The sequence below is a fragment of the Capricornis sumatraensis genome, chromosome 1 (assembly GCF_032405125.1).
Source record: "Capricornis sumatraensis isolate serow.1 chromosome 1, serow.2, whole genome shotgun sequence".
NCBI classification, from domain to species: domain Eukaryota; kingdom Metazoa; phylum Chordata; class Mammalia; order Artiodactyla; family Bovidae; genus Capricornis; species Capricornis sumatraensis.
In genome coordinates, this window is record NC_091069.1 from 246,616,935 (window position 1) to 246,636,507 (window position 19,573).

At 42.0% G+C, this 19,573-nt stretch overlaps 1 protein-coding gene and 1 non-coding gene across 2 annotated transcripts in view; both read right to left on the reverse strand.

Moving 5' to 3' along the window:
- DSCAM (DS cell adhesion molecule) overlaps positions 1-19,573 on the reverse strand; it is a 684,538-nt gene that overhangs the window by 509,073 nt on the left and 155,892 nt on the right. The gene's annotated exons all lie outside the window — the stretch shown is intronic.
- On the reverse strand, positions 19,256-19,358 carry LOC138093448 (U6 spliceosomal RNA). Its single transcript, XR_011146093.1, has one exon. It is a non-coding gene; the product is annotated as a U6 spliceosomal RNA (small nuclear RNA).

Below are 19,573 nucleotides of genomic sequence, written 5' to 3' on the forward strand. Positions count from 1 at the left end.
GCAGGCAGACACTTTACTGCCTGAGCTACCAGGGAAGCCCATTGTTAAACCAAACCCATAGTCAGTTCTTCTCTAATCAATCTTTCCTCTTCCAACCAAGTTCTGCGGTAAGACATGGAAACATCTCTCCTTCGTTCTCAAGACACTGGTTTTCACCCAAGAGTATATTGCAAACAGTTGCCAGCAATGTCTATTTCAATTTTCAAATCCAGTTCAACCTGTATTTTTGTTTTTTCTTCTGAATTCTTTTTTAACATTCTAAGGCACAGTTGTAGTGCCACTGAGACAAGACTATTAGATATGAAATGTTCCTGAGAGATCTCTCAGCTCAATTTCCTCATTTAACACTGGACACAACTGAGACCCAGCAGGTCACCTGACTTGTGTGGGCCACAGCAAGTGGCAGAACTAACCTAGGAGGAAACCAAGAAAATTCCAACATCCCTCAGGAGGGGTGCCTGTCATCTTGTCATCTGTAGAAGTGTGTTTTTTCATTCTCAAACTTTGAGTGTTAGAGTGTTTTTTGTGGTGACAAATTGTTATTTTTGAACGAATTTTCAAAGTTCTAGGACATAACTGCAAGCTGAACTGGTCCATTTTGTGGTGAAGTCTTATTTAGGTAGAAGTTCCACGGGAAAGGGTAGCTTTCATTCTTATAAACGTGAGAAAATGGCATGATTTAATGTGCCTTGAAGTCTGTCTCTGACTGTGGGCACCTCTGCTCCTGGTCAGTTCCATGTAGGATGATGCCCCTATGTGAACCCAGCCCCTCAGGACCCCTCAGATCTCTCATTATGTGGACAATCCTGGGGAAATCACGCCAGTTTTGACAGTCATCTGGTCAATAGTATATGATGTCAAATGAAAAAGATAAATAGAAAAGTATAAAAAAATGGTTACTCCACTCCCGTATGGAGACACATACTCGCCTCATAATGTTCCACCGAATCGTGGTTTTAAAAATGACAATATTTCTAGCTTTAGGTGTACTTGGAAGATGGCAGACCAAACTATATGTGAAATGTAATATGTATTTTGGTAACTTTCTGTAGGATACTGTCATCTCTCAGCTCCCATAGATGGCTCATAGCTTTTGTAACAATTACCATATCATATTGAAACTGATCACTTAACACACTGCATTGAAATGTGTACTTACTTTTCAGTTCCCTCTATTCACACTGTATCTTAAGGACAATATCAACTATTTTTCCACGTGTGTGCACATGTGTTTAGTTGCTCAGTCACATCTGACTCTTTGCAATTTTTTGGAAATAGATTTCCAGGCTTCTCTGTCATGGGATTTTTCAAGCAAGAATGCTGGAGTGGGTTGCCGTTTCCTCCTCCAGAGGATCTTCCTGACCCATGAATCAAACCCATGGCTCCTGTGTCTCCTGCATTGCAGCCTGTTAAAAGCAGGCTCTTTCACGGGCTGAGCCATTGGGGAGGCCCATATCTAACACTAAGCATACATCCTAGAACAAGAAAGCCATCAATAAATGGTTGGTAAGTGCAGGAATCAATCAATTGATGAGTGAGTGCTTATCAGGGAAGCACAAGAATGCTGGAGTGAGTAGCCTATGCCTTCTTCAGGGGATCTTCCTGACCCAGGAATCAAACCGGGGTCTCCTGCAAACCAGGTGGATCCTTTATAAGCTGAGCTACTAGGGAAGCCCCATATATAGAGATATGTTATATAATTACATATATATATATAAGACCTTGTGTCTTTGTACAGATGATTTAAGTCGACCTAAATGACTAGTATCTGAGGATCGTTAGACAAATAAATGCCCCTTCCTTCCTCCATCTCAGAAACTTTCCATCACATATTTCTATCACTTAGAAAAAGATATTATTGCTTAACTGTTCCTTTATTAGTTATCACTAAATTAATCTAAGTTAATTATGTTTATCAAGTACAGAGTCCTACCCAGAAGGTCAGTTGGAAGCATGAGGTGGATGCTGTGTTTGCCAGTAAAGAAGAGCTAGCCTATAAACTGACCCCCAAGTTGTCTGGGTCTCACCAGGTGTGTCTCATTTATAGCAAGACAGAAACATTGAAGGTTTTCGTCACAGCTTAGGCAGCAATAAAACAAATATTGGCAGGTTTCTTCTTTACATTTAATTTTAAAGAAATGGTCCTTTATCTCTCTCTAACTGTGAGACAATAGACAATTTTGATGCTATTTCTACAAAGTTTTCACTCTTTTTCAAAAACCAGCTTGGTTATTTTATAGGCTTTGGAAAAGTGAACCTTGATTGTTTTTTGGCAGCCTGTGGAGAAATGTCCTTCACTAGGGAAGCCAGGATAAAGTGAATTTATGAGCCCATTCATAGGTCTGATAAGCAGGCAGAAATCACTTTTATTATGTACATAAAGCAGTCCCTGATTAAGGGACACCTGCATTCAATCTATGTCACTCCAATAAACCTTATAAGAAACCTCATTTAAAGTGGAAAACTTTAAAACATAAAGGTAAGAGATGTGATTAAGCAAAGCAAAAACATCACAAATATTGGGAGAATAAATTCTGATAGTTGAGGACAATACAAGTGACAGCAAGTGACTATAAGCAGAATAAGAAGCTAGGAGAAATGCCTTCATATTTTGAGCACCTCACAGGACCCAGTTTTGTCAATCTCTAAGAGCAAATTCATCTCTTCTTAAGTGAAACAGAACCTTAGTAGATCTGGATTCCAAAATGATATTTAGAATCTGAGGCTCATCATAATTATAAACAAATAACTAAATAAGTAACACCATGCTTTGCTGGAGATGGCAAAGTGAGTGTCTGGTCAGTATTCTTTACTGGGGCAGGTCAGGGGAAGAAAAATGAGGTAAATGTTACAGTGTGTTTCATTTCTTGCAAGAACCAAGAAAATCTATCAATAGAAAAAGCCATTTTAAAACAAGAAATTTGTAAGATAAAGAAAAAAAAACTCTATAGTCTTTAAATGACATGTCAGAAGAAAATGAATGAGAAGAAAAGATTTATTAAAATGATAAAAACAGAGAAAACAAATACTGTATATTAACACATATACCAAGTCCAGAAAAATGGTACTGATGAATGCATTCGCTGGGAAGGAATAGAGATGCAGATGTAGGGAACAAACTTGTGGACACAGTGGGAGAAAGAGTGGGTGGGATGAACTGAGAGATCAGAACTGACATCCACACACTACCACGTGTAAATAATCGGTGGTGGGAAGCTGCTGCGCAGCACAGGGAGCTGGGCTCAGTGCTCAGCGATCGCCTGGAGAGGCGGGATGGGGGACGGGTGGGAGGGAGGCTCAAGGCGGAAGGGACACATGTATACTTACGGCTGGTTCACACAGCAGAAACCAACACAACATTGCAAAGCCATTTTCCTCCAGTTAAAAATAAAAAATGACAACTAATTGAACATATGCATTGCAGATTTTGTAATAGAATTTTTAAAGCAGTACACACTGCTGATCTATCAAAAGATACCATTTATACATCTTTCAGAAAAGATATAAATATATATGTGTGTACCAACATACATTCCATAGTCAGAGGAACCTGGCAGGCTATAGTCCATGGGGAGAAGACAATGGCACCCTACTCCAGTACTCTTGCCTGAAAAATCCCATGGATGGAGGAGGCTGGTAGGCTGCAGTCCATGGGGTCGCGAAGAGTCAGACATGACTGAGTGATTTCACTTTCACTTTTCACTTTCATGCATTGGAGAAGGAAATGGCAACCCACTCCAGTGTTCTTGCCTGGAGAATCCCAGGGACGGGTGAGCCTGGTGGGCTGCTGTCTCTGGGGTCACACAGAGTAGGACACGACGATGCAACTTGGCAGTAGCAGCATAGTCTATGGGGCGACAGAGTCAGACGTGACTGAGTACACACTGACATACAGGTGTGTGCGTGTGTGTGTATAATGGTCAATAAGATGCAATTGTTTCTGAAAAAAGAAATCAATACTAAACAGCAGAAAGGATGAAGGGCAAGGGTCTCAAAATTTCAAATGGGAAACTTGGCTCCACGTTCCTAGTCTTTTTCTAAGATTCTCTGCATGTGTGTGTGTGTGTGTGTGTGTGTGTGTGTGTGCGTGCACGCGCACATGTTGGGAGTTGAGCAGATGCTCGGGTTTGCATTTTTAGACTTCACTGGGTGATTATTAACACTTTGAAAAATCAACGTTTCAAAGATGTTAAAAGTTCAATCTTAATTTTGCTGAAACCTGTGCACTTTCACTTTGAGAAGCACATGCGTGCGCGCTCAGTCTCTCAGTCGTGTCCAGCTCTTTGTGACCCTATGGACTGTAACCCATCAGGCTCCTCTGTCCATGGGGATCCTCCAGGCAAGAATACTGGAGTGGGTTGCCACGCCTTCCTCCAGGGGATCTTCCCAATCAGGAATCAAACCTGCGTCTCTTAGGTCTCCAGCATCGGCAGGCAGGTTCTTTACCACTAGTGCCCCCTGGGAAGCCCTTGAGATGCACACTTCCCTAACACTGCTCAAGGCAGACCAGATCACCTCAAGGTGAGTGAAGCTCTCCTCCAGGTAGCCCCCTCCCCACCTTCTCCTGCTTTCCCTAAGAAATAATGTGCAGCCTGACCACGACTTACTGGCAAGGTAAATCCTGCAGTGATGTTGGGGAGGGTTTGTTGTATCCAGAAATAAATACTGGCTGTCCTCTGAGTAGATGTGAGCCTGAGATGACAGCTACTAAGTACTGTCAGCTCGGTGGTTGAGCTGGGGTCTGTGGAGTTCAAGGCTCAGCTGCTGCCCCAGGAATCCCCAGTTTCCTCTGCAGCATTTCTGCAGCACTGAATAAAAAATGACCTGGTTTCTGGCTGCCCCACTGGCTAATTTTGAGGATTCCCACTGCCATCCTTTCTCTGGGGGAGTTTTTCCCTATGGGATTATAAATCAGATGTTATAGGGGAGCAGCCCTCTCTACTGCTCTTTCTATCAATTAAGCTAACTCAAATATTACTTTCAGAAGTGGTGTCATTTTCTCTTTCTTTTTAAATGGAACTACAGTTGATTTACAATATTGTGTTAATTTCAGGTGTGCAGTCGAGTAATTCAGTAATATATACATATGTACATGTATTCTTTTTTAGATTCTTTTCCATATTACAAGATACTGAAATTGTTCCCTGTGCTATAAAGTAAAACCTTGTTGTTTATTTTACATAGAATAGAATATATCTGTTAATCCCAAACTCCTAATTTATCCCCACCAAGTCCCCTTTTGTAACCATGTTTCCTATGTCTGTCTGTTCCTCTTTTGCAAATATGTTTATTCGTAACATTTTTTGATTCCACACATAAGTGATATCATACAATATTTGTCTTTCTATGTCTGACTTAGTATGATAATCCCTAGGTCCATCATTTATTTTATTTTCATAAAGACAACAACTGACAATATGTTACCCTTGTCTCTTGAGCATAAGTATTTAGTCAAGAAATAAATTTGTCTTCAACCTCACACCATCAAAACAAATATAGATATATTCGTTTGGACTAACAGTTTTTGGAAACCCTACTGAAAAATTCTTAATTACTATTATTTCCCCCTTTTTTCTCCTGTGGCCCACTTGACAAATTAGTTCATAGCTAAGAGAATAAGAAAAACATACAGTTGACCCTTGAACAATGTGACTTTAGGAATCCTGACCATTTGTGTGATCCAAAACTCGAGTGTAATTTATAATTGGCCCTCTGGATCTGCGTGTCCATATCTTCAGATTCAACTAATCACAGAGAGTGTAGCCCAACAGGCTCCTCTGTCTATGGGATTCTCCGGGCAAGAATACTGGAGTGGGTAGCCATCCCCTTCTCCAGGGGATCTTCTGGATCCAGGGATCAAACCCAGGTCTTCCACATTGCAGGAAGATTTTTTATTATCTGAGCCACCAGGAAAGCCCAGGACTGTAGTATTTACTATTGGAAACATCCATGTTTACATGGACCCACACAATTCAAACCTGTGTTGTTCAAGGGTCAAATGTTCAAGAATTCACCTCAAATTCTTGGTTCTTGTTCTTCTCATTTATATACTATGTAAAATATAGATGGCATCGCGAGTTCATATTGCAGGTTATCAGTAGGAAGTGCACATAAAAGATGGTGAAAACACCCACCTTGAGGGTGCAGAGACAGTACTCACTAGAAGTTCACATTGTAGTTCTGGAGCCTGATGGTGTCATTCACACAACAGACAAAAATTTGCAAGCATAAAATATCAATGATCCAGGACACACAAGTCATACAAAGCTCATCTTATTACTATGTCTATTGAAATGGAACAGCACGAAGATAGTTTAGCATTTTGATTCCTTATGAAGGTTGTCTTTGTGCTCTCAAAATTTTCTGTTTTTTTTTTCTTTTTTAATGCAACACTTTTGCCAAATTTTCATTCAGTATTGCCCTTAGGATAGTAGGATGAGATATGTAAAAATTAAGTGGTAAAAATCACAGGCAGTCCACATACACCGCCTCAACATAAGGAAGGATGTTGCATGCATGGATTGTTAATGTGAGGAAAGAAAAACCTGAAATTGTCAACTCTGATATTGCCAGCTGTAAATTGAACTGTGTAATAGTATAATAGTTCAGGATACAGATATTGAGTTAATAAAGTGAAAGTGAAGTCGCTCAGTCGTATCCAACTCTTTGCGACCCCGTGGACTATAGCCCAGCAGGCTCCTCCATCCATGGGATTCTCCAAGCAAGAATACTGGAGTGGGTTGCCATTTCCTTCTCCAGAGGATCTTCCTGACCCAGGGATCAAACCCAGGTCTCCCACATTGCAGGCAGATGCCTTAACCTCTGAACCACCACTGCCTGCCGTTGAGTTAATAAGGGACTGGGCTAAAGCCTAGGTGGTGTGCCTCTCATTTCCCCATGCATCTAATGACCTGATCTAAAGGTGATTATCACCAGCCAGTGATGGCAAGCCAGTGGTTCAGACTAAATATGCAAGCACCCAGCAGCCCCTGGGGGCAATGTGTCCCACATGCAACAGTTCTTTTCAGGGTACGAAAATCCCTAGAAAGTATAACCTTCAAAGTATGTGTTCACATGCATATGTTGAATACATGCCATTCCATCATTTTCTCATGGGTAGAAAGTTCTTAGGAAGAACATAAGCCACATTCTTTTTGTTTGAGTCTTTCAGCTAACTCTGTTTACACAGTGACAGATCACTGCTTTCAGAACTCCCATTGTAGACAATGTATATGGTTACCCTTCTACTTTCGTTTGGTGTAATAACACGTCATTTCATCTGTTTCCTCTGACTTTTCTTCAAATGGTTTACAACTTAATAAAATGTGGGATTTGCACAGGTTTTTCACAGGGAGATGGTTTTCTTTTCTCTCTCTTTTTCAAAACTTGGTTCAATCCCAGATCTCACAACAACTTTCACGAAACATAATAATGACAAAAGCAAATGGACAAAGTAGTTGTTTCCATTTTTGAAGATGAGAATGCACGTACAGGTGGTTACTAAAATTGCTTCAAGAAATAACGGAACTGGTAGCAAAAGTACTAAGGGAGCCTAGATTGGGTGCAGTGGGGGGTGCTTTGTGTATGTTTCAAAATTTTAAACAATGTCTAGAATATTTCACTTTCTAAACTGTTTAAGTATTTTTCAGTATTTTAAAGTGACTTCAATCATAAGTGCCAAACTTGAAAGCAATCAAGATATCCTTTGGGGAAGGGATAAATGAACTATGGTACATCCAAGAGATGGGATATTATTTAGTGATGAAAAGGAAAGTATCAAGTCATGAAAAGACATAGAAGGAACTTAAATGCATATTATTAAGTAAAAGAAATCAATCTTAAGAGACTCTATACTGTATGATTTCAACGATATGACACTCTGGAAAAGGCCAAATTATGGAGATGGCAAAAAGTCTGATGCTTGTCAGCTTTGAGGGGTGAAGGAAGAGAGGGCTGAAATGGGGGAAATTACAGAATTTTAGGGCACTGAAACTATTCTTATGGTACTATAATGGTATAAACATGTTATTATACAATCTTTCAGATCCATAGAATGTACAACACCAAGAGTGAACCCCAGTGTAAACTGTGTGCTCTGGATGATGGTGATGAGCTGATGAGGTTCATTGATTGTAGTGAATGCATCACTCTGGTGGGGATCTTGATGGCAGGAGTGTGAGTGAGTAAGTAAGTGCGTGACAGTTGCTCAGCAGTGTCCGACTCTTTGCGACCCCATGGGCTGTAGCCCGCCAGGCTCCTCTGTCCATGTAATTTTCCAGGCAAGAATACTGAGGTGGATCACCATTCCCTTCTCCAAGGAAACTTCCCAACCCAGGGATCAAACCTGGGTATCCCACATTGCGGGCAGATTCTTTACCATTTGAGCCACCAAGAAAGTCCCACTGATGGTGGGAGGGGTGAGCAACTGTGTAAATATAGGAGCAGAGAACATATGGGAACTCTCTGTACCTTTGTCTCAACTTATAGTGAACCTAAAACTGCTCTAAAGTATAAATTAAAAAAGACTTTTTTGACTTCTTCAACCTAGCCATCTGTCTCTTTGACTGAAGTTCCCCACATGCTGGCCTCTCTTTATGAGGGGTATGTTCTACTTCTTTGCACCATCTTTTTCTTCTCCAGGTCCCCTCACCATCGTGTACTGCCCCCTCCCCTGACACAGCACTTGCTCAGAGGAAGCTGAGTGCGGTGTTTACCTCTCATCCTGCCTCACCAGTCACTTCCCTATTTATTTCCCTCACATCATCATCTCTTCCTGAACTGATTTTTCCACCACCTCTGAAAATAACAGCTCATTAGAAAGTCATCAGAGACTGAGTGAGCAATTGAACATAATTACACAAAATTACATAGATCTGAAACACAACACTACACTGTGTGTCTGACTGGGTGAAGCTGAAGCCTCTGTCTTATACTCAATACTGCTGAGGTCACCTCCACAGCCTGAAAAGGGTGAAGGGAAGTGACCCCTCATTGAGATAAACTCAGAGCCTCATTCTTTATAGCACACTGCCCTAGAAAGATGACCATGTATGTGACAGCAGTGGGATGTCTGCAGACTACATGCAGAAAATCAATGGACGGGAGAGAGATGCTATGAGAAAGCATGTTCAAAGTCTGGCTGATGGAGGCAGGGGCTGACAGACAGTAAGGCTGGCTGACTTCTCCCCACGCAAAGCTCCCACAGAGCAGAAGAACCCACTGTCAGGGACAGCTATTGCATCTCCAAAGGTATTCTGCCAGGGTATTCTTGCAAACCAGGACCACTTAGAGGGTGATGAACCACCTGGGTTTGCCCAGGACTGTCCAGGTTTTCACACTGAAAGTGATGCATCCCGATTACTTTTCTGTCCCTGGGTGACTAGGACAGTAAGTCACTGGAGACCACGCGATCTTAACACATGACAGAGAAGCAATGAAAGACCAATCTAAAAACTGGCAAACTTCTACAAGATCAATGACATTACCTTGATTTTGAAAAAGAGTATATAACATACACAGCATAAAATTTCTTAGTGGATGGACACCTATAACTGATATAGTAACTTGCCGTTTTCAGTGGCATGTTTAGAAGCAGAGGTACAAAAGCAGGAAAACCAAGGCAAAAAGAGTTTCTTAATGGAGAAGATGGGAGGTAGGAGAAGGAGCTGAAGCTGTGGCTTTAAGCCTGGGTCACTGCATGGAGGAGGACCAGAACTCCCCCCAAGCCTCAGCCTTCCCATCCCTCAATGTGACACCTCCTCTCTGCCCTGCTTTTTAAATGTTAACGATGACCATAATATATGCATTTGGACAGACTTCCCAAACATGGACAAAGAAATCACCATAAAATATTTTTGGCATTTTTCCCCTGCTGAAACCCTGTGTTAGAGGGAAGCACACATTAGAAACAAAGGGCTTTAGGGTAAAACAGACCATCTGCAGGAAAAAAAAAAAAAATATATATATATATATATATATATATATATGTGTGTGTGTGTGTGTGTGTGTGTGTATAAAGCATGACTTTTCCCAAGAGGAACAGAAATGTAAATGATGGTAAATTTGTCTCACCTATGTTCTTCAAGGATGCTGAGTAAGTAAGTCTGAGGAAAGAGTTCCGATTTCACATGGAAATAGGCTAGACTGAAGAGCAAAGCTGCTTTATTTATTCAGTGCATCTCCCACTACCCTCTTCCTCCTGATGCTTTTCTATCAGCATTTCAGGCTTTGCTTTGTCCTATTTTTGGGATCCTTGGGGATGGCACCGGGTACCTCCCCACACCACACCCAGCTCCACCTCCTACAGAACAGGGCACTTTGAACCACTTTCCTCCCTCCTGTAGGCCTGTCCTAATTACAGGGACTGCTGTGTAGATGACTTGGAGGGGACCTGCCCATCAGGAGCTTGATGGGCATGCATCAACAGTCAGTGCATGTCTGGCTGTGTGCACTTGGCCCTCAGGGCTTCTTTGAGGGTAGGACCTAGAGCCTTTCTGTTGGCAGTGAAAGGAAGGGTGATATTAAAACCTTCCTAGGACCCAGAGAGAGAAATGGTCCTGCAAGAGGGAAAAGGGGAAACTGCCCATAGCCTCTCTGTGTATGAGAAGCTCAGAAACGCACCTCCCCACTCCAGGTCTTCCTTATGAAGGACCATGCTTTGTCCTACGTGACTCACCTCCTTGGCCACATCTGTTTGGGCCTGAGCCTGGCCTGAGGGGAGGGCTGTGCTCTGGATGGCCTGTGAATAGAAGACTCATGGATGAATGACTTCTGAAGACTCTCAGCAGACCTGGGGCAGGTGGAAGCTGAAAAGCAGGGGGATGGAGGGCTGAAGAAGAAGATGCCCTAATACAGAGAGAAAAGAAGATGGCTGGCTTTGGCAGGAGGGGGAGGGGGGGAGAGAGAGAGAGAGAGAGAGAGGGATAAAAGGTTGAGGCACCACAGGAGACTTGCAGCTCTGAAATATGCCAGGAACTGGACAAGGGGAGAGCCAACAGTGCTGCCATGGGCCCCACACTTCTTGAAGTTTTGTGCCTGACTTTAAAATGTATGATACAACACTGTATCCATAATAGATACAAGCTTATTCCACTACAGAATTAGCATGAGAATTTACTTGACCTTAAGGAAACCAGAGATGTATTAAAAAGCAGAGCTATGACTTTGCCAACAAAAGTCCATCTAGTCAAAGCTATGGTTTTTCCAGTAGTCATGTATGGATGTGAGAGTTGGACCATGAAGAAGTCTGAGTGCTGAAGAATTGATGCTTTTGACCTGTGGTGCTGGAGAAGACTCTTGAGAGTCCCTTGGATTGCAAGGAGATCAAACCAGTCAATCCTAAAGGAATATTCATTGGAAGGACTGATGCTGAAGCTGAAGCTCCAATACTTTGGCCACCTGATGGGAAGAACTGACTCACTGGAAAACATCCTGATGCTGGGAAAGATTGTGGGCAGGAGAAGAAGGGGGTGGCAGAGGATGAGGTGGTTGGATAGCGTCACCAACTCAATGGACATGAGTTTGAGCAAATTCAAGGAGATAATGAAGGACAGGGAAGCCTGATGTACTTCAGGCCATGGGGTTGCAAAGAATTGGACACGACTTAGTTGACTGAACAGCAACAACAAGGAAATCAGTGTGCCTACATGGTGTACCATATTGACCTGGTTCCTTTCTGTGCTTCCTGAGTGGGTATCTGGAAGCTGGAGGGGAGAGAGGCAGGGGTACAGAGCAAGGGAGGATGTTACTTTCCCTGAGCACATTACTCAAGGGGGGGCCTTTTCAATAATACTTGAAGGTTAATAATGTTGCTGAAACTACAAGTACAGACACAGGTACTGTGTCCAAGGACTGTACTCTTCTCTGCCAACCAAGGCACAGCTTCTTCTCCCGGCCAGAGATGTTCTAGTGCCCAGGGATGCTGGGTATCTGTGTCTGGATGAGCCATGTGGCAAGTGAGGCGTGTATCACCTGAGAGTTTCCTAGCATCTTGGGCCATTAGATGAGAAGGCACTGAAACTGGAGAACAGAACAAAGAGAAGGTTCTACCCTTCTGAAGAGAAAAAGAAGTGGTCTGTAGGTACATGATAAACACTCTCAGTGGTCAGAGCAGGGTCCTGGGCCTTGGATCTGGCTCCAGATCACTCAGGTTTTCAGCCATTCGATGGACATCAATCCCAAAAAAACAATGCTGAGATGTTGGTGTGTTATGGAGAAGTCTTAGGGCACTGTTGCCATAGAGATAAGTCCCATATGACTTATGGGACAGCATCAGTAACAGTAGGATAAATAACATATCAGATTTGAATTGGGAATTATTTCCACAAAGCTCAATCACTGTCCCTACATGTGAATGACTTCTGAATTATCCACAACCATATGTTTGCCATCAGTCTTTTGAAGATGTCTTCAACATGTATAAAATCAGCAGCCTGATTTCTGCATCGTGGACAGGCTCCTGGCTCCACTTTACATTTTTTGTTACCATTACATTAAAAGGCAAGATTCAATGTTAAGAGATGGAAAACATTCCACCTCCTGCCAGTTCCGCACATGCATGTCCCCCCTGACACACACACCTACATCCTTTCATGTAGATGTGTAAGCTTTATTGTTTTTCAGTCACTAGGTCGATTCCAACTCTTTGCAACCCTGTGGTCTGCAGCATACCTGGCTCCTCTGTCCAGGGGGATTCTCCAAGCGAGAATATTGGAGTGGGTCACCATGCCCTCCTCCAGGGGATCCTCCCAAACCAGGGATGGAACCCAAGTCTCTTGTGTCTCCTGCATTGGCAGGTGGATTCTTTAACACTAGCACCACCATGTAAACTTGACACACCAGCCAACAGGAGCTTCATGAAAAGAGGCACATAGATAAAACTGAAATGTGAGTTCTCAAGCTGAAAGTGTAGACACTGAAGTCCCAGCTGAAACCGAGTTCTATTTCCCCTCTGCTAAATGGATCATTTAGCTTTCATCCCTTTCTCACTTCCACATATGTTACTATTGTCCTAAATTTCATGGTTCAGGGTTTTCCAATTAGCCTGCCGTAAGCATGTGCTTCAGGAGACAGCGCAGTTGCATTTGGCACCATCGACTCTGGGAAACGGCGGCTCAGGAAGAGCCAGTCCTGTCTGGGAACGTTTCCTGAGAAGGTGGCAGGATGCCACAGCCCAGCATACGTTTCACACTTCATCACACAGAGAAGGGGAGAGATGAGAAGTAACAGGATGGAATCTTAATAACGTAATCGAGGGAATCCCACGTAAGCTGCTCTGCATTAAAAGACAGCAATAGCTGGGCCTGTGAGCCTCTGCTACACTTGAACAGCAGAAGGCTCTCTAGGTAAGTGCTGGTTCTCAGGCCTGAGTTCGTCACAGATTGGCTTTCCACCAAACTGCCCCCCGTCCAACACATTCTTCACTGCTCTAGAGTGATTTGAATTTACCATGGACTGGATTTAGCAAATTTATCGTCAGCTGAGTTCCAAATTATTTGCTGTTCTCTCTTTAGTCCAAGGCCTATGCATCATGTGGCACAGAATGCTTTTAAAACAAAATCACTGTTTGAAACATTCAATGAGGTTGATGCCACATTTCTCTGGAAAAAAAGTCAGCTAAAGAGAAAAGAAAATCACATCACCACTAACACAGACATCTACTCATTTGTTTATCCATTCATTCATCAAGAATTCTGTCACTCACTCAAGCTTTCATCCATTCATTTACTCATTACGTCTTTCATGGGAGTATTCACTCATTTATTAACTCAGTCATCCCTTCATGTATTTGTTAATTTACTTGTTTACTCATTCATTTAAGTGATATGCATCACAGCTCTGGACTGTTGCTGAAGCTGAAGCTCCAATACTTTGGCCACCTGATGTGAAGAGCCAACTCATTGGAAAAGTCCCTGATGCTGGGAAAGATTTTGAAAGCAAAAGGAGAAGAGAAAGCACAGAGGATGAGATGGTTAAATGGCATCACAGACTCAATGGACATGAATTTGAGCAAACTCCAGAAGATAGTGAAGGACAGGGAAGCCTTGCATGCTGCAGTCCATGGAGTCAAAAAGAGTCAGAGGCAGCTTAGCAACTGCACAACGATAATATCACAGTGTTACCTAGGGGGGAAATGAGCACAGTGATGCTCTCCTTGCATCTCTATAGGCATCTCTCTCTGTCCTTTTAAATGCATTTCTCTCTAATATAAAATCACACTATGAAGAATATTTAAAAACACTGATCCAAAATGACAGTTGGTTTATCTAAATGCTACATTTCTGCCCACCCTTCTGAAAAGCTTACAGACATTTTTGATGGAACAAATTCTTAATGGAACAGAATTTTCCTCCCCAAAACAACCTCTGAAAACATACTCTCCATCATGAAGATTGAACTCACAATACTTTTTCCGATTCATATTAAAATTAATTTTGCATAATTAATGTGTCTGGGAAATTCTGAACATACATTTTGTTTAAATGAAATGCTGTTTGTAATTTAATATTGTTAATGTTTTAAAATTGCAATTACAATATAAAACTCAAGTTCCTCCCTAGATGTTGTTATTTCTCTAGAAGCTTTGTAAAGCTGGGACCCTATATTTACAAGATAATACTGAAAGATGTTCACTTCTGAAGTTCTTTGCTGAGCATCTCTTTATGGCACAGAGGGAGGATGGGCTCAGGTGTGGGTTGATGTCCCCATTCCAAATGAATAAGCATCTTTCCTTCCGTGATGAGAAATTCTCTCAATACGAATAAAACAGAGGGAGGGCTGTTACTCTGAAGGGCACAGGGCTATGGGAAGGGCCACATTAAGACATTCATAGGTCTTTCCTCCATAAAAATTGCTTAAAATTATGTTTTATGACTAGAAATATAAAGATAAATGAAATCTGGACTGGATCGTTTTCATTTTTTTCTTCTGATTTGAAAAGACATTAAAACATCTTCACGGGTTTTTAAAATGATTGCGGCCCTAGATACTGTGCCTGTTATACTAGGGGTAAACTGGCCCTGGCTTTGGGGTCACTCATGCAAGGATCCTGATATTTCAGCACCCATTGACTACACTCACTTTGCACACGCCAGCTCACTTCTTAACGGCCACGTGTTCATTGCTAAGATATAACTAGGACTCTTGTTTCTACTCTTCCTACTCCCATCAAATTACAAGAAAAACAGAGTCTGCTGTGGAGTGACAAGTCCACAGAATTCTCTCCTCAGTTGCTCTTAACACTGAACCAGAGAACTCAGACTAAGTCTCAAGAAATCGGAGCCAGTTTCACCAGTTACCCGTCATGAACTAGGCTACAACCAAACAGGACCCACTTTAAGGAATGGATCAAGTAGGATATTTTTTGTCTCTTACAATAACTTTCACTTTACATCACATTCCACAACTCCCCAGCCCTATCTTAATTATCACTTTAGCATACTTTGTAACTGACTTTTTATGTCCATCATCTCTCTTCTCACTGGAACATTAGCTCTACAAGGGCAAGCGTTAGTATCTTCTGATTACTACTGTATCACTATTCCTGGACACATTAGGGTCAGGTATGAATATTACTTGTTGAATTGACTTGAAAATGATCAGAAACACTGGTATGAAAAACATTAAAATTCAGCCTTTGGGATATTTTTGGTTACTTTCTAAGAGAATTTTTTTTCTCTTCAAGACTACACCTCTTGATCTAGTATTGTTCCTGAACTCTGGTCTGGCTGCTTATGGCTCAAAAAGCTGATACTTGAGAGGCAAGTGTTGGTAGAAAGGAAAAGTAGCTTTACTCTGGAGGCTGGCCACTGGGAGAGAAGGTGGACTCATGTCCAAAGTCCACTTTCCCTCTGGCATCAGTGGGCAAGAGCTTTTCAAGGAGTGTTTCAGGGGATATAGGCAGAGAGAGGCGGGCTACATGCAGAAACAGCACAGTCATCTCTGACAGTCATCTTGAAATTGGTCATCAGTGGTCTGACCGGCATCACCTTGATTGTTTTCAGTACAGTTAGTTCCAGGGTCGGTTTGTTCCCATTTCTTCGAGGCCATTTCTTGGAATTGTGGCAGCTTGTATCATGGCCACCGTCTGGCCATCATGCAGTTAACTTTTTCCACCTGGTGGGGGTTTCAGTATCTATAAGACAGCTCAGAGGCCATGGCTCAGGAAATTATCTGTAGCCCTTGAGGAGCAACTAAAGGTCCCTGACCTGGCTTAATGACTGAACTATTATTATTCTGTACTGTTCGCTTTTCCTTTGTTTCTGCATCTTCTTATATCTCTGATTAACCTTATCTTTTGGATAAAGTCTTTCTCCAGATAAAAGGCAAGCAGAGGACATGGCAGGGAGCGAGGCTTCTGTCCTGAATGCCCCACAAGGTCCTGCTCTGTTTCCATATTCCTGGTAGTGCTGCCTAATATTTTTTTCTGTTTGGTCATCTCTTCCACTTCTCATGTATAAACTATTTTTGACTAAAGCATTCAGCAATGGATACAGAATGTATGTGTACCACCTGCTTCTTTCCCTTTCCAATTATTCTTTATGTGCCAGAATGTTTTATCTAAATTTTATTCCAATCAGACACTTTCTCATAAAGTAATATGAGCAGAGAGACCATATTAGCAAAGTTACTGAGCTAATTTTATTAAGGCACAAAGTGTTTTAGGATATGATTCACATTTTCTTTTTAAAGATTGGCTGGTCTACTTGAAAAAAAGCCAATGAATTTAGAGTCATCATTCCCAACATTCTCAATGTACAAACGCTCCCATTTCCTAAAAATGGGGGCTTATCCCAGGTTTTAGGGAATCCTTTTTTGTCCTCATAGACCACTCTACCACACAGATCCTCCAGGCTGTATTAGAAAGATGCTTATGGTAATTATAGGTGAAGACATGGAAAAGGAAAACAGTGTTAGCAATCCTAGTTTCTTCCTTACAGAATATAAACTAATTTCCACAGGAAGGGAAGGAGAGGGTGGGACAAACTGAGAGAGAAGCATTGACATATATTACACTACCATGTGTAAAACACAGAGCTAGTGGGAAGCTGCTGTGTAGCACAGAGAGCTCAGCTCCAGGCTCTGTGATGACCTACAGGGGTGGGATGGAGGGGTAGGAGGTGGGAGGCAGGTTAAGAGAGGGGAGATGTATGTATGTGAATGCTAAGTCACCTCAGTCAGGCCCAGCTCTTTGTGACCTCGTGGACTGTAGCCCACCAGGCTCCTCTGTCCATGGGATTCTCCAGGAAAGAATACTGGAGTGGGTTGCCATGCCCTCCTCCAGGGGATTGTCCCTATCCAGGGATCAAACCCATGTCTCCTGCATTGGCAGGGAGGTTATTTACCACTAGCACCACCTGGGAAACCTGAATATATGTACACGTTTAGCTGATTCACTTTGTTGTACAGCAGACACTAACACAACATTGTAAAGCAATTAGACACCAATAATAAAATAAATAAAATTTAAAAATGAAAAATGCTATTGTATTGTTTTTTATTATAAAATTAACATATTTGCATTGTAAAAACTTTCGTAAATACAGAAAGGTAGTAGGGGGAAAAGGACTGTGACCAAATAACCATATCTTGCCAAAACAAAATGTCTTCTGTGAAAATTTTGATGTATCCCCTGAAGACTGTTGGGGTGCAATGAGCAGAATGATCTGAGAGGGGCCCCAGTTCACTCAGGGCAACCTGGGCAGTGGGCCAGCTGGAAGCAGCCCCCTTTCTGTGAGCATAATGGCTGCATTTGAGGGAGGCTTCTCGCCCTGACAGAAGGGGCTTCCCATGGGCCTGGGAGTCTCCAGGTGCTGGGGAGCTGGGTCTCTCAGAAAATCCCAGAAGCAGCTGACACCTGAACCCAGACTGAATATTTAGTCCCCTGTTTAGTAGGGTTCCTCTCAGACTTATAAGAAAGGAACATTGTGATACACGGAAAGGTTGCTTGAATGACAGACCCGGGCACTGTCGAGGACACCCAGCCTGCATTTCTGCGGGATGATTAACAGTTAGGAACCCTTTCATTTTCTCACTTGCATCTATTTTCTTCCTTAATATTTACTCCTTACTACATACTGTACTGCCTTGTAGAATATGCCCAACCCTTTGTGACCCCATGCACTGCTGCATGCCAGGCTTCTCTGTCCTTCACTATCGCCTGGAGTTTGCTGAAACTCATGTCCATTGAGTCAGTGATGCCCTCCAGCCATCTCATCCTCTGTTGTCCCCTCCTTCTTCTGCCCTCAATCTTGCCCAGCATCAGGGTCTTTTCCATGAGTCAGCTCTTTACATCAGGTGACCAAAGTACTGGAGCTTCAGCTTCAGCCTCAGGACATGGCCTTACCTACTGTGATAGTCAGTTTTATGTGTCATCCTAGAGCTAGGTGTAGCACTCAGTCACTCAAACACCACTGCAGCTGTTGCTGTGAAGGTCATTTTGTAGATGTGATGAACACCCACAATCAACTGACTTTAAGTAAAAGAGATTACCCCAGATAAACTAGGTAAGCACCATCTAGACAGATCAAAGAACTTACAGCTGAAAAGAGCGTTCCCTGAAAATGAAATCCTGCCTGTGGACTACAGGATCAGACCCTGCCCCAGAGCATCCACCCTGTCCTGGTGGCTTGTCTTATGGATTTCAGTCTCACCACAACTGCATAATCGTGTGAGCTAATCCCTTGAAATCCATCTCTGTCATCTATCCATCTATCTCTGACTGGTTCTGTTTCTCTAGTGAACCCTCACTGATAATTCACCTTGAACCAGAGCTATATAATTTCATTTCCAAACTTAAGTAGGAGAAATTATCTCTTTAGGTAAGGTTTATAGAATTGGGGGATTTTTCCTCCAATATTTATTTGCATCTTCTTTTCTTTTGTTTTTCTTATTGAAGTATAGTTGATTTACAATATTGTGTTAGTTTCAGGAGTACAGCAGAGAGAGTCAAATGTATATACGTGTGTGTATGTGTGTGTGTGTGTGTATAAATCTTTTTCAGATTATTTTCCCTTATAGATTACTACAAAATATCAAATACAGTTCAATTATATAGCTTTGATGCTATACAGTAGGTACTTGCTGGTTTTCTATTTGACTGGGATGCCGTCTATGGGGTCGCACAGAGTCGGACATGACTGAAGCGACTTAGCAGCAGGAGCAGTGTGTATATGTTAATCCCAGACCTCTTATTTATCCCTCCCCCACTTTCCCCTTTGGTAACCATAAGTTTGTTTTCTGTATCTGTGGGTCAATTAAAAATATGGAACACCTCACAAACTTGTGTGTCATCCTTGTGCAGGAGCTGTGCAAATATTCTCTGTATTATTCCAATTTTAGTATATGTGCTGCCAAAGCAAGCATGCTTCTTTGTTTTTTATGCCTCCTTTTTTACCCCCAAATTGCATTTAAGATGTCAATAAAGGAAGATGTCATAAATGTAAATATAATACTAATAATATAGAATATTTATTTATTAATATGTAATTAATAAAAAGAAAAAGGGAAATTTATGGTAGGAAATTAAGAAGGCAAGAATATATTTAGCAACATAGTAAATGCTGAAAGCTGGGAG